Source organism: Gobius niger (assembly GCF_951799975.1).
Source record: "Gobius niger genome assembly, chromosome: 14".
NCBI lineage: Eukaryota > Metazoa > Chordata > Actinopteri > Gobiiformes > Gobiidae > Gobius > Gobius niger.
In genome coordinates, this window is record NC_136865.1 from 2372515 (window position 1) to 2385156 (window position 12642).

A 12642-nucleotide genomic window follows, 5' to 3' on the forward strand; every position below is an offset into this window, starting at 1 on the left:
CAAGAGGACCTACACACACGGCCCGGGCTGTTATGATACCGGGTTTAGGTACCTACCCATCCCTAAGAACCAGTGGCAACTTGAGTCTTCAACTAGTCTCCCACAAGTCTCCAGGCCGGTGACATAAAGACGTTGTGGAGACTGCCAGTCATGGTCATTTCCACAGCTCTCCTCCGGGGAGATAGGCCCTTAAATGATCAGCAAACACATTACACTGCAGGAGACATAATGGACGTCCTCTTTGAAAACGGGAAAAATCCTTTAAAGAGACCGGGGGCCGAGGCGGTGACGCACTGACGGCCCGGCACAGGGAACGGGCCCTTGATGGACCTGCAACGACAATCATGTTTGTCACTGTTTACAGTGCGAGTGTCTGACGGGACTGATGTGACTGCATGTGGACGAGATCTTTTTTATTATCTCCTTTAGACGTGTCATTAGTTTACAGGCGTAAGAGAATGTGCCGCTGGATCTGCACTGCCTGGACAAAAGATGAAGTCAGTACCCAGATGTGTATGATCTGGGCCTGCAGGTCTCGGGTCGGCCACATTATGGGCCCAAAGAATCAGGTGACTACCTGAATATACTGAATGACCAGGGTAGACATCAATGGCTTTTCTTTCCTTTATGGCTTGGGTTTATTCCAAGATGACAATGCCATAGATTGGCCACAACAGAGTCCGGATCTTAGCCCCATTTGAGTGCGTCCACATGGACTGGAGTGTCCTGGATATTAACGGAGATTCTAAGTATCCTGGTTTTGTCAGTTTCAATAAGCATAAAGTTCACATTTTTTGGTTTTGGCTACAATATCAGCTGTGGTCAGTGTCAGTGCTTCCTCTGACAGGTTCTCTCTGTTTAAAATAATGTCCTAAAAAGCCTCCTGGCCGTGTTTGTCATTAGCCCCCGCGCCTCCGGAGCCTGTTGTTTCCCATGAGTTAGTGATGGGCTAAATGAGCCGAGGTACTGCCACACATAACAAACTCAGAAAGCAACACCTCGGCCGAGAAAAGTCACGTGACCAACACTTTCATCCTGACATTTTGTATCATGTAGTGTCACGCACGACGAGCACCAGTTGACCGAGAGCAACTTCACACTCATTTTGTCTTTTGGATTGATCATAATATACACAAGGCGCCGGCTCTGTGGGCTTCTCTTTCACGTCCGAGTGTTTGTTTGCCCTTTACATTGATATAAGTGTAGTCAGTGCAGATACAGATACAGTATCATCTGCTGAAGCCATACCACTCACCTAGCTCAATAAGGAGAACTTATAACCAGTGTAAGGGTTAAACATATTATTCACACAAAATACAGGTATATTTTAGTCATTACAATTACTAGTAACTGGAGTAAAAGTGCATTTAAATGTGTGAACAAGTATGCGTGTAGCTGATGCTCGAATTACTATTTTTAGTTTATATTTTGCCTAAAGTAACTCAAAATCGTGTAACTCAGCTACATTTTTGAAACAGTAATATGTAATACAAACATTTTTGAAATGGTAACCAAGTAACTTGCTCAATACTGATATAAGTAGCAGGTTGTGAGTTCCATTCAGACAGTAATCTCTTCTTTTGGTGGTTCGGTTGTTCGACTGAACAGAAATATGGAAAAATATTCATGTGTTATGAGCTCTAGTACAGTGGTTCTCAAGTGGTTTGGCTCCGGGACCCAAATAAAAATGTAATTTGTCATATATCATATAAAATATTACATTTTCCACACAAGTATTTATTGCACAACCAGGAGATATGCCTGTAAGACCAAAATTATGTCCAAATAACGCAATGACATTTATTATTTATTAATAGAAAATTGGGTCCCAACCCACCAGACGCAGAAGGACTATTATGTTCATCTTTGTCAGTGACACCATTTGGAGGAAGCCGTGTCACTGACACTTTATTACAGTCTATCATTCATTAGTTTCTCTTCCTATGAGCAGTTCTCCTCTGACTGAATTATCACTCTCTGGTTTAACAAACTCATTCATGACCATTCAGTTCCTGTTTCTGAATGAGAATAACTGAGCTCAGCCAGTGTCAACTTCACTTTATGCAGGCTCACTGTTGTAATGCTTTTTCACCACCAGATGGCGCCTATTAAATGACTAATAACAGCACACTCCAATGCATGTAAAGCACTCACTGAGAATCTTTGGGATGTGCTGGAGAAGGCATTGCACAGTGGTTTGACTCTCCCATCAGCAAAACAAGGTCAATGCCAGATGAATATTTGTTGCTGTGGACTCTTTTGTCCAGACAGTGTGTGTCGTCCGACCTGAAGCTCCACTGAACCCTGCTTCCGGCATTGCTTCCTACCGACGTGTCCTTGTGCATGTGTGAATGTTTGGGGAAAGTGGCCAGTCTTCCGCGCGGCAGCTGTAGCTCACACTGGAGTGACCGAGGAGGGACGGACCGGTGTGTGACGTGCAATATATCAACTGGAGCCTTCGGGACATTTATTCTTATTCTAATCAATATGAAGCACCTACACTTTACGTGGCAATAAATGCTTATCTTGTGTGTGTGAGCATGCTGCAATACAGTGGAATAAAGTTCATATGAGCACAGGAGTGGCCTGTTCATTTGAGTTACTATGGAAACGTAGAAGTGTGCAAGAAAAAGTGTATCAGCAGCATAGTCATTTATGCTTTAGTTTCGATGCTCCACAAATACAGCGGGAACCATATGTTCACACTTTATTAAAAGACACAAATGCATTTTTTTCTCATTGTCTGAAATGAAACATGTAATTCATTTGTTTTAGGTCAATTAGAATTTAAAAAAATATTATCTATGTCAAATGCCAGAAGAATGAGACGGTCTACATGGTTTTATATTACTTTTTACAAAACCAAAAGTGTGTGTTTCATTAATATTTGATAGCATTGCCTTTAAACTGTATAACTTGGGTCAAACGTTTTGGATTTCCCTCCACAAGCTTCTCACAATAGTAGGATGAGTTTTGGTCCTTTCATCCAAACAGAACTGGTGAAACTGAGATACATTTTTTGCCACCTTGTGTGCCTATGACTTTTCAGCTCTGCCCATACATTTTCAACTGGATTGAAATCAGGATTTTATAATCAAAACATTGACTTTTTTTTTTCCTTAAGACAACTTGCAACCAGTTTGGAAGTTTGTTTTGGGTCATTGTCCATTTTGAAAACCCATCTGTGGCCAAGCTTTAACTTCCATCGATGGAAGCGTCGATGGAAGCGTCGATGGAAGCGTCGATGGAAGCGTCGATGGAAGCGTCGATGGAAGCGTCGATGGAAGCGTCGATGGAAGCGTCGATGGAAGCGTCGATGGAGGCGTCGATGGAAGCGTCGATGGAAGCGTCGATGGAAGCGGCGATGGAAGCGTCGATGGAAGCGTCGATGGAAGCGTCGATGGAAGCGTCGATGGAGGCGTCGATGGAAGCGTCGATGGAGGCGTCGATGGAAGCGTCGATGGAGGCGGTGATGGAAGCGTCGATGGAAGCGTCGATGGAAGCGTCGATGGAAGCGTCGATGGAGGCGTCGATGGAAGCGGTGATGGAAGCGTCGATGGAAGCGTCGATGGAAGCGTCGATGGAAGCGGCGATGGAAGCGTCGATGGAAGCGTCGATGGAAGCGTCGATGGAAGCGTCGATGGAGGCGTCGATGGAAGCGTCGATGGAGGCGTCGATGGAAGCGTCGATGGAGGCGTCGATGGAAGCGTCGATGGAGGCGGCGATGGAAGCGTCGATGGAAGCGTCGATGGAAGCGTCGATGGAGGCGTCGATGGAAGCGTCGATGGAAGCGTCGATGGAAGCGGCGATGGAAGCGTCGATGGAAGCGTCGATGGAAGCGTCGATGGAAGCGTCGATGGAGGCGTCGATGGAAGCGTCGATGGAGGCGTCGATGGAAGCGTCGATGGAAGCGGCGATGGAAGCGTCGATGGAAGCGTCGATGGAGGCGGTGATGGAAGCGTCGATGGAGGCGTCGATGGAAGCGTCGATGGAAGCGTCGATGGAGGCGGTGATGGAAGCGTCGATGGAGGCGTCGATGGAGGCGGCGATGGAAGCGTCGATGGAGGCGGCGATGGAAGCGCCGATGGAAGCGTCGATGGAAGCGTCGATGGAGGCGTCGATGGAAGCGTCGATGGAAGCGGCGATGGAAGCGCCGATGGAAGCGCCGATGGAAGCGTCGATGGAAGCGTCGATGGAGGCGTCGATGGAAGCGGCGATGGAAGCAGAGATGGAGGCGGCGATGGAGGCGGCGATGGAGGCGGCGATGGAGGCGGCGATGGAGGCGGCGATGGAAGCGTCGATGGAAGCGTCGATGGAGGCGTCGATGGAAGCGTCGATGGAAGCGGCGATGGAGGCGGCGATGGAGGCGGCGATGGAGGCGGCGATGGAGGCGGCGATGGAAGCGTCGATGGAAGCGGCGATGGAGGCGGCGATGGAGGCGGCGATGGAGGCGGCGATGGAGGCGGCGATGGAGGCGGCGATGGAGGCGGCGATGGAGGCGGCGATGGAAGCGGCGATGGAAGCGGCGATGGAAGCGGCGATGGAAGCGGCGATGGAAGCGGCGATGGAAGCGGCGATAGAGGCGGCGATGGAAGCGGCGATGGAGGCGGCGATGGAAGCGGCGATGGAGGCGGCGATGGAAGCGGCGATGGAGGCGGCGATGGAAGCGGCGATGGAAGCGGCGATGGAAGCGGCGATGGAAGCGGCGATGGAAGCGGCGATAGAGGCGGCGATGGAAGCGGCGATGGAGGCGGCGATGGAAGCGGCGATGGAGGCGGCGATGGAAGCGGCGATGGAAGCGTCGATGGAGGCGGCGATGGAAGCGGCGATGGAGGCGGCGATGGAAGCGGCGATGGAAGCGTCGATGGAAGCGTCGATGGAGGCGGCGATGGAGGCGGCGATGGAGGCGGCGATGGAGGCGGCGATGGAAGCGGCGATGGAGGCGGCGATGGAGGCGGCGATGGAAGCGGCGATGGAAGCGGCGATGGAGGCGGCGATGGAGGCGGCGATGGAAGCGGCGATGGAAGCGGCGATGGAGGCGGCGATGGAGGCGGCGATGGAGGCGGCGATGGAGGCGGCGATGGAGGCAACGATGGAAGCGTCGATGGAGGCGGCGATGGAGGCGGCGATGGAGGGGGCGATGGAAGCGTCGATGGAGGCGGCGATGGAAGCGGCGATGGAGGCGGCGATGGAGGCGGCGATGGAAGCGGCGATGGAGGCGTCGATGGAAGCGGCGATGGAGGCGGCGATGGAAGCGTCGATGGAGGCAACGATGGAAGCGTCGATGGAGGCGGCGATGGAGGGGGCGATGGAAGCGGCGATGGAGGCGGCGATGGAGGCGGCGATGGAGGCGGCGATGGAAGCGGCGATGGAAGCGGCGATGGAGGCGGCGATGGAGGCGGCGATGGAAGCGGCGATGGAAGCGGCGATGGAGGCGGCGATGGAGGCGGCGATGGAGGCGGCGATGGAGGCGGCGATGGAGGCGGCGATGGAGGCAACGATGGAAGCGTCGATGGAGGCGGCGATGGAGGCGGCGATGGAGGGGGCGATGGAAGCGTCGATGGAGGCGGCGATGGAAGCGGCGATGGAGGCGGCGATGGAGGCGGCGATGGAAGCGGCGATGGAGGCGTCGATGGAAGCGGCGATGGAGGCGGCGATGGAGGCGGCGATGGAGGCGGCGATGGAAGCGTCGATGGAGGCGGCGATGGAAGCGTCGATGGAGGCAACGATGGAAGCGTCGATGGAGGCGGCGATGGAGGGGGCGATGGAAGCGGCGATGGAGGCGGCGATGGAGGCGGCGATGGAAGCGGCGATGGAGGCGGCGATGGAAGCGTCGATGGAGGCGGCGATGGAAGCGGCGATGGAAGCGGCGATGGAGGCGGCGATGGAAGCGGCGATGGAAGCGGCGATGGAAGCGGCGATGGAGGCAACGATGGAAGCGGCGATGGAGGCGGCGATGGAGGCGGCGATGGAGGCGGCGATGGAGGCGGCGATGGAGGCGGCGATGGAGGCGGCAATGGAGGCGGCGATGGAGGGGGCGATGGAAGCGGCGATGGAAGCGTCGATGGAGGCGGCGATGGAGGCGGCGATGGAAGCGGCGATGGAGGCGGCGATGGAGGCGGCGATGGAAGCGGCGATGGAGGCGGCGATGGAGGCGGCGATGGAAGCGGCGATGGAAGCGGCGATGGAAGCGGCGATGGAAGCGGCGATGGAGGCGGCGATGGAAGCGGCGATGGAGGCGGCGATGGAGGCGGCGATGGAAGCGGCGATGGAGGCGGCGATGGAGGCGGCGATGGAAGCGGCGATGGAAGCGGCGATGGAGGCGGCGATGGAGGCGGCGATGGAGGGGGCGATGGAGGCGGCGATGGAAGCGGCGATGGAGGCGGCGATGGAGGCGGCGATGGAGGGGGCGATGGAGGCGGCGATGGAGGCGGCGATGGAAGCGGCGATGGAGGCGGCGATGGAGGCAACGATGGAAGCGTCGATGGAGGGGGCGATGGAAGCGGCGATGGAGGCGGCGATGGAGGCGGCGATGGAGGCGGCGATGGAGGCGGCGATGGAGGCGGCGATGGAGGCGGCGATGGAGGGGGCGATGGAAGCGGCGATGGAGGCGGCAATGGAAGCGGCGATGGAAGCGGCGATGGAAGCGTCGATGGAGGCGGCGATGGAGGCGGCGATGGAGGCGGCGATGGAGGCGGCAATGGAAGCGGCGATGGAGGGGGCGATGGAAGCGGCGATGGAGGGGGCGATGGAGGCGGCGATGGAGGCGGCAATGGAAGCGGCGATGGAGGGGGCGATGGAGGCGGCGATGGAGGCGGCGATGGAAGCGGCGATGGAGGCGGCGATGGAGGCAACGATGGAAGCGTCGATGGAGGGGGCGATGGAAGCGGCGATGGAGGCGGCGATGGAGGCGGCGATGGAGGCGGCGATGGAGGGGGCGATGGAAGCGGCGATGGAGGCAGCCTCCTGGTCGCCTCCCTCGGGAGGTGTTCCAGGCATGTCCTATTGGGAGGAAGACCAGGACACACTGGAGGCCTGTCTCTGTTGCCTGGTGTCGCCTCCGAGGCCCTTCAGAACAGCTGGAGGAAGTGTCTGGGGAGTGAGAAGTCTGGGCATCTCTGCTCAGACGCTAACTCCGCAACCCAGCCCCGATAAAGGGGAAGAAAATGGATGTATGGAGCAACATTTTACTATCAATCAATTAATCGATCACAACACCAGGAAGTGTTTCACAGAAAGATAAAACTATTTAAAAACACAAAATGATTACATCCTAGACATAAATCAGTGTGTTCCAGGTGTTTAAAGCCAGTCTGAAGAGATGAGTCTTTAATCTGGACTTTAAAAAGACTGATTTGTGAGAAGACACAGACTGAGGGGCAGCTGTTCCACAGTTTAGGTGCGGCAACCACAAAAGAATGATCTCCCACTGTTTGTACCAGGACCTGGGCACATCCAGAACCATTTGATCGGCGACCGGAGAACTCTGCTGGGGCGATGTACGGTCAACATCTCAGTTAAATATAGCAGAGCGAGACCATGAAGAGGCTTTAAAAACAAGCATTCAAGATTCAAGATTCATCATTTGAATCTTGAATCTTGAAAAACAAACATTAAAATGATGATATCAATCCGGAAACGGACTGGGAGCCAGTGCAGGAGGAGAGGACGAGAGTGATGTGGCTGTATCTGGATGATCCAGTGAGAAGACGAGCTGCTGCTTCGGCACTAACTGTAACCGGTGGAGTGATGAGTGTGGACGGCCTGTGGGAACATATTCTTTGATTGAGCTATTGGTAATGTATTCTTAAATGAATTCCATGATCTTACCCCAGTGTGTGAGATTAGGGAAAGGTACAAAAGTTTCCTTTTCATCTTGTGTCGTCTCGATTCAAAGTCAATTTCTTGTAAATGTGTTCTGGTACTAACTTATTCTTTATCTTCCACATGGTCAAAGCAATTTTGAAATGAATATGGTCTTTAAATTTGATCTATTGCACTATTGCACCTCTATACAATATGTAAAAAAAAAAAAGAATATAAAGAAGCCTCATCAAGAACATATTTCATCCATCTATCAATCCATCCATCCATCCATCCATTTTCTTCCACTTTTCCGTTTCCAGGTCGTGGGGTCAGCCGTTGGACCAGCCCCTTATGGCTCCTCCTGCAGGTGGTGGGTCCACAGAAGGACGGCCTCATGGTTCTCATGCCTGTCTGAACCGCTCTTTGTCTGACTCGTCACCTGGGACCTGTTTGCCATGGGAGACCTTACTAGGGGCACAAAGCCCCTGACAACAGAGCTCCAGGATCATTCGGGCGCTCAAACCCCTCCACCATGTTAAGGTGGCGGTTACAGGAGGTGAAGAAGATATTTCACTTTATACAAAATACCTATACATATACACACTTTGGTTCAAACATACTCTATATGAGGCTTCCAGGTTGTCCTGATATTTCCAAGGTTATTATTCACACCACATTGGTTTGTACTTCAGTACTTTCACTTGGGTAGTCATTTGACAGAGCAACGTTTACTTTCATTGGAGTCATGTTTGACCAATAGTGTCTGTACTTTTACCCAAGTAATGAAACAGTGTACTTTGTCCATCCCTGATTCTGTCAATGGGAAACAGTGACTTTAAGAAAAGAAAGGGCTGATTGTTTGTGGTGACGGACAGCCCCAGCTCTCCCCCACTTGCTCCACTGTCCCACCCCAGACCCTTCCCTCCTGCTGCCCATGCTTTTATGATAATCCCTGGGACAATGTCAGCCAAATGTGTTTTATATTTATACCCCCATGCGCTCCGAAGCCCAGAGTCACCGCTCCTGTCGAGCATTCTTCCGCTCGGTCTCCGGAGAGGCCCATAATAGGCTCTGGGGCCAGAGAGAGGCTAGCGTTACACGGGCCGGGCCAGGGGACCGTCCGCGCACACGCCAGGCAATACGCAAACATGTCGGGTTTCTGTCCGTCTGCACATGTGGAGATGAGGGGAGTCATCACCAGTAGAGGGAAATCATCAGGCCCCAGAGCCGCCATCGGGCCCTGAGACAGGCTCGAGCGGGTCACTAGCTACCATCTGTACCCTCTGGAGGTTGTTCTATAGTGAAGAGATTCATGGCTCTTTAATGGGAGCCAAATCATTTACAATGAACCAAACACTTTTCTAAGTCAGTGCTTTTTTCTCCAAAATTGCATTCAGGTGTTGGGTTTGTCCTGAGCAGCATGTTTTTGGAGGTCAGGGAAACCGGAGTACTGCCTTCAGTCTCCTCTGATCCTCTGAAACGGTGCAGCGCCTCCTGGGTTTGTCCCTGGTTCCGAGCGTGGTGTCCCGCACTGGTCAGCTCCTCCTCCTCCTTCATCATTCTCCTGCACAGCTCCCTCCGCTCCACAACAGTCTTTCACCATCTTCTCTTCCATGGTCCCTTTCTTGTTCCTGTAGCTCCTCTTGTGACGCCTCCACTGTGCTGCAGGTGGGGGGCTCTTGGTGTGTGTTTACTTTGTAAAAACCTGGGTCCTACGTGGCTAGAACAGACTCTGCAGTAGTAATCCACTGAACCTCACGAAAACACAGCAAAGATGTACAAAAGTATCCAGTAAAACAATGTGGGACACAGAAACAAATGCAGTTTGGAGAGAAAGGCACACACACAATCAAAAGCGCTGGTGTCCCAGAGTAATCCAGGACGGATTACTCTGGGAGTGCAGAGAAGGTGAAGAAACCCGAGTAGGACAAGCCTGCGGTCAAAATCCCACACCCGAAAAGGGGAGACCCTCCACCAGCAGGGAGCTATGCCTTTAAACGTTATATTATGCTTCATCGATAAGACTTTAACCTGTCATTCACTGTAGCAGCACTTTCCATCAGCAGGGCCAGCACGTGGGCCGCGGTGACGTCAGGGTGCAGAGTGCACATGATGGGCCTTTCATAGGCTAACTACCACAGGTCAAATCCATCCCTCAACATTTCCATTAAAAGTTAAATTACTAAGGCTCACAATAGGCTTCATTATAACCCTCGGAATACGTGTCATGTAAAACGTCCTGGGTTCGATCCCTGGGCCGGTCTGTCAGGAGTTTGCATGTTCTCCCCGTGTCTGCGTCGTAGGTTTCCTCACTAATGGTCAGAGGCAGGGGCATAGCACCAAATATGTATTAGGGCTGGGCAATTAAAGGAAATTTTAATCCAATCGTGATTTTAATAAAGGTCGATCACGATGATCGCGTGGAGCATTTTAATCCAGGAGAACTGGCCGGTCCTCTCGCATTCTGGAAAAAAAATATGGACGGAGCAATGCTGCAGGCCTGTCAGGTCAATCCCAGGGATCACTTGGCCCAAACAAACAGGAAGCACAGGATGGCACATGCGGCACAAAGAGGGGCGGACCTGGGGGGGTTTATGCACGGGGATGAAGAGTTTACCTTTGAACCATGTGGATTTGTTTTGAGGCTGCAGCCGTGGATTAGCTGGACTTCTAACAGTGAATTGTAAGTTTCACCTTTTTTTTTTTTTTTTTACAAATAAATGCGCAGTTTACCCCTCCTGGAACCGCCACCTTAACGTGGTGGAGGGGTTTGAGCGCCCGAATGATCCTGGAGCTCTGTTGTCGGGGGCTTCGTGCCCCTGGTAGGTTCTCCCAGGGCAAACAGGTCCTAGGTGACGAGTCAGACAAAGAGCGGTTCAGAAGCCCCTTATGAGAGACCAACAGGCCTGAGAACCATGAGGCCGTCCTTCTGTGGACCCACCACCTGCAGGAGGAGCCATAAGGGCTATGTGGTGCAATGTGATTTGGTCAGCTCCAACAGCTGCCCCCACGACCCGGCAACGGGACAAGTGGAAGAAAATGGATGGATGCGCAGTTTACACATTTCTTTATGTACATAGTAAGTTGTTGGCCTTTTGAGGCTCCGCCCACAATCATGCACTCGTTTTTTGCTTCTGACATTCTTCAGACATTGATGATTGTGTGTTGCAGATGTTTGTGTTGCAGATGTTTGTGTGTTGCAGATGTTTGTGTTGCAGATGTGTGTGTGTTGCTTGTCCAGGTGAAGGGGTGACATGGGGATGTTGTGCTATTGTTTTTGCTCTGATGAGTTCTCTGCAGTTTTCAGTTTGGCCGCAGCATCTGTTTACTTGCTTGTCCAGGAAATGTCCATCGAAAATCGAGATTGATCAATATGGGGAAAATAATCTTGATTTTATTTTATTTTTTCAAAATTGCCCAGCCCTAGTGCTGTAAATAAGGTCAGTGGTCACATGTCTGATTCCCCTTCAGCCAACCTTTAAGTTTAGTTTTAAATACTGAATGTGGTACAGTCTCTAATGTCTGCTGGGATGTCTCTTTCACTGACAGCACCTGGTGACTAAACGCTGTGTGTCTATAAGGAACCACACAGTCGCCTCTGGTGGTGACTCTGGTCACTCTATATTTATTTAGAATGGTAGTCCGCAAATGCGCACAGGTAATTTGCATAATTCACTTGGCGAAAATAGCGTGAGAACCTGTGGCTTTTGTCACTGTATTGGCCTGATGGCTTTAAATGACAATAATGGCTGTCTGACTCTGCTGTAGAGAGCGCATTATAAGGTTTGTCTTCATGGAGGAAAATACTTTTTAGAAATGCAGTGGAGTAGAAAGTGTTTTTACATTGCTTGAAAAGCTCAGGGATTTTGCAAACGGCTCTTGTGGAGTTTGTAATCAGATGTAGGGAGACCATCCATCACACGATCAACATTTAGCTTTTTAATCAGACAGAAAACCTTTACTCTGTGATCACCTTCTCACGTTCTGAGACTGGACTAGTTTAGAATTCCCCAGTAACAGCTGCCTCTTAACGCCTAATAAAGTGGGCTCTAGTTTGCCCAAAATAGATGAACAATCATTAGTCCTGGACACAGGGCTGAGCGGCTGGGAGCTGTCTGAGCGTGTGCAGAGAGGGAGGGCCTGTGCTGGGGGAGGGGGCTCGCTCCACTCTCAGAGGTTTGGGTACTCTGCTCCTTTGAAGGCCGACGGGTCTGGATACTAGCCCAGAGAAGAGATGGTCCGGGAGCGAGATGGGAAGAATGTTCACTCAGTCCAGACCACAACCGAGGCTCTCATTTTCCTCGCCGTGTCTCAGAATCCGGGCATTTTGAACAGAAAATAATGTAAACTGATGTTCAAGCTGAAACACGAGTGCTATCTGACAGTGCTCTGAGTGTGTCTGCTTGCACTCGGGGATTTGAAGTTTCCTGGTTTTGGCTGTGCCATGTACACACAGTATCCAGATATGGCAGGAAACTTTTCGACACAGCAACTGTCAGGGCATAGGCGATCTAGGCGGCTGTCCAGGGCACCAGCATCTGCGTACGGGGCGCTGAATTGCACTTTAATTTTTAAACCTTCTGAGCTCCATGACCTGTTGTCTACAACTTCGCAGACTTTCAGACATTATTTTTGAACTTTTGTGTTGGCTCCCCTTCCAATACAGCTGTTATGCACACGTTTCATGATTGCACATGTTACAACAACAAAAAGGAATAAATGAATACAGTACAGAGGTATTTATAATCATAATAAAATATAAAACAAAAAGCATTGAAAGAGTCTTTGAAAAATATGCCATTTGGGTCAAGACATTTCATAGACATGGACAAAGGT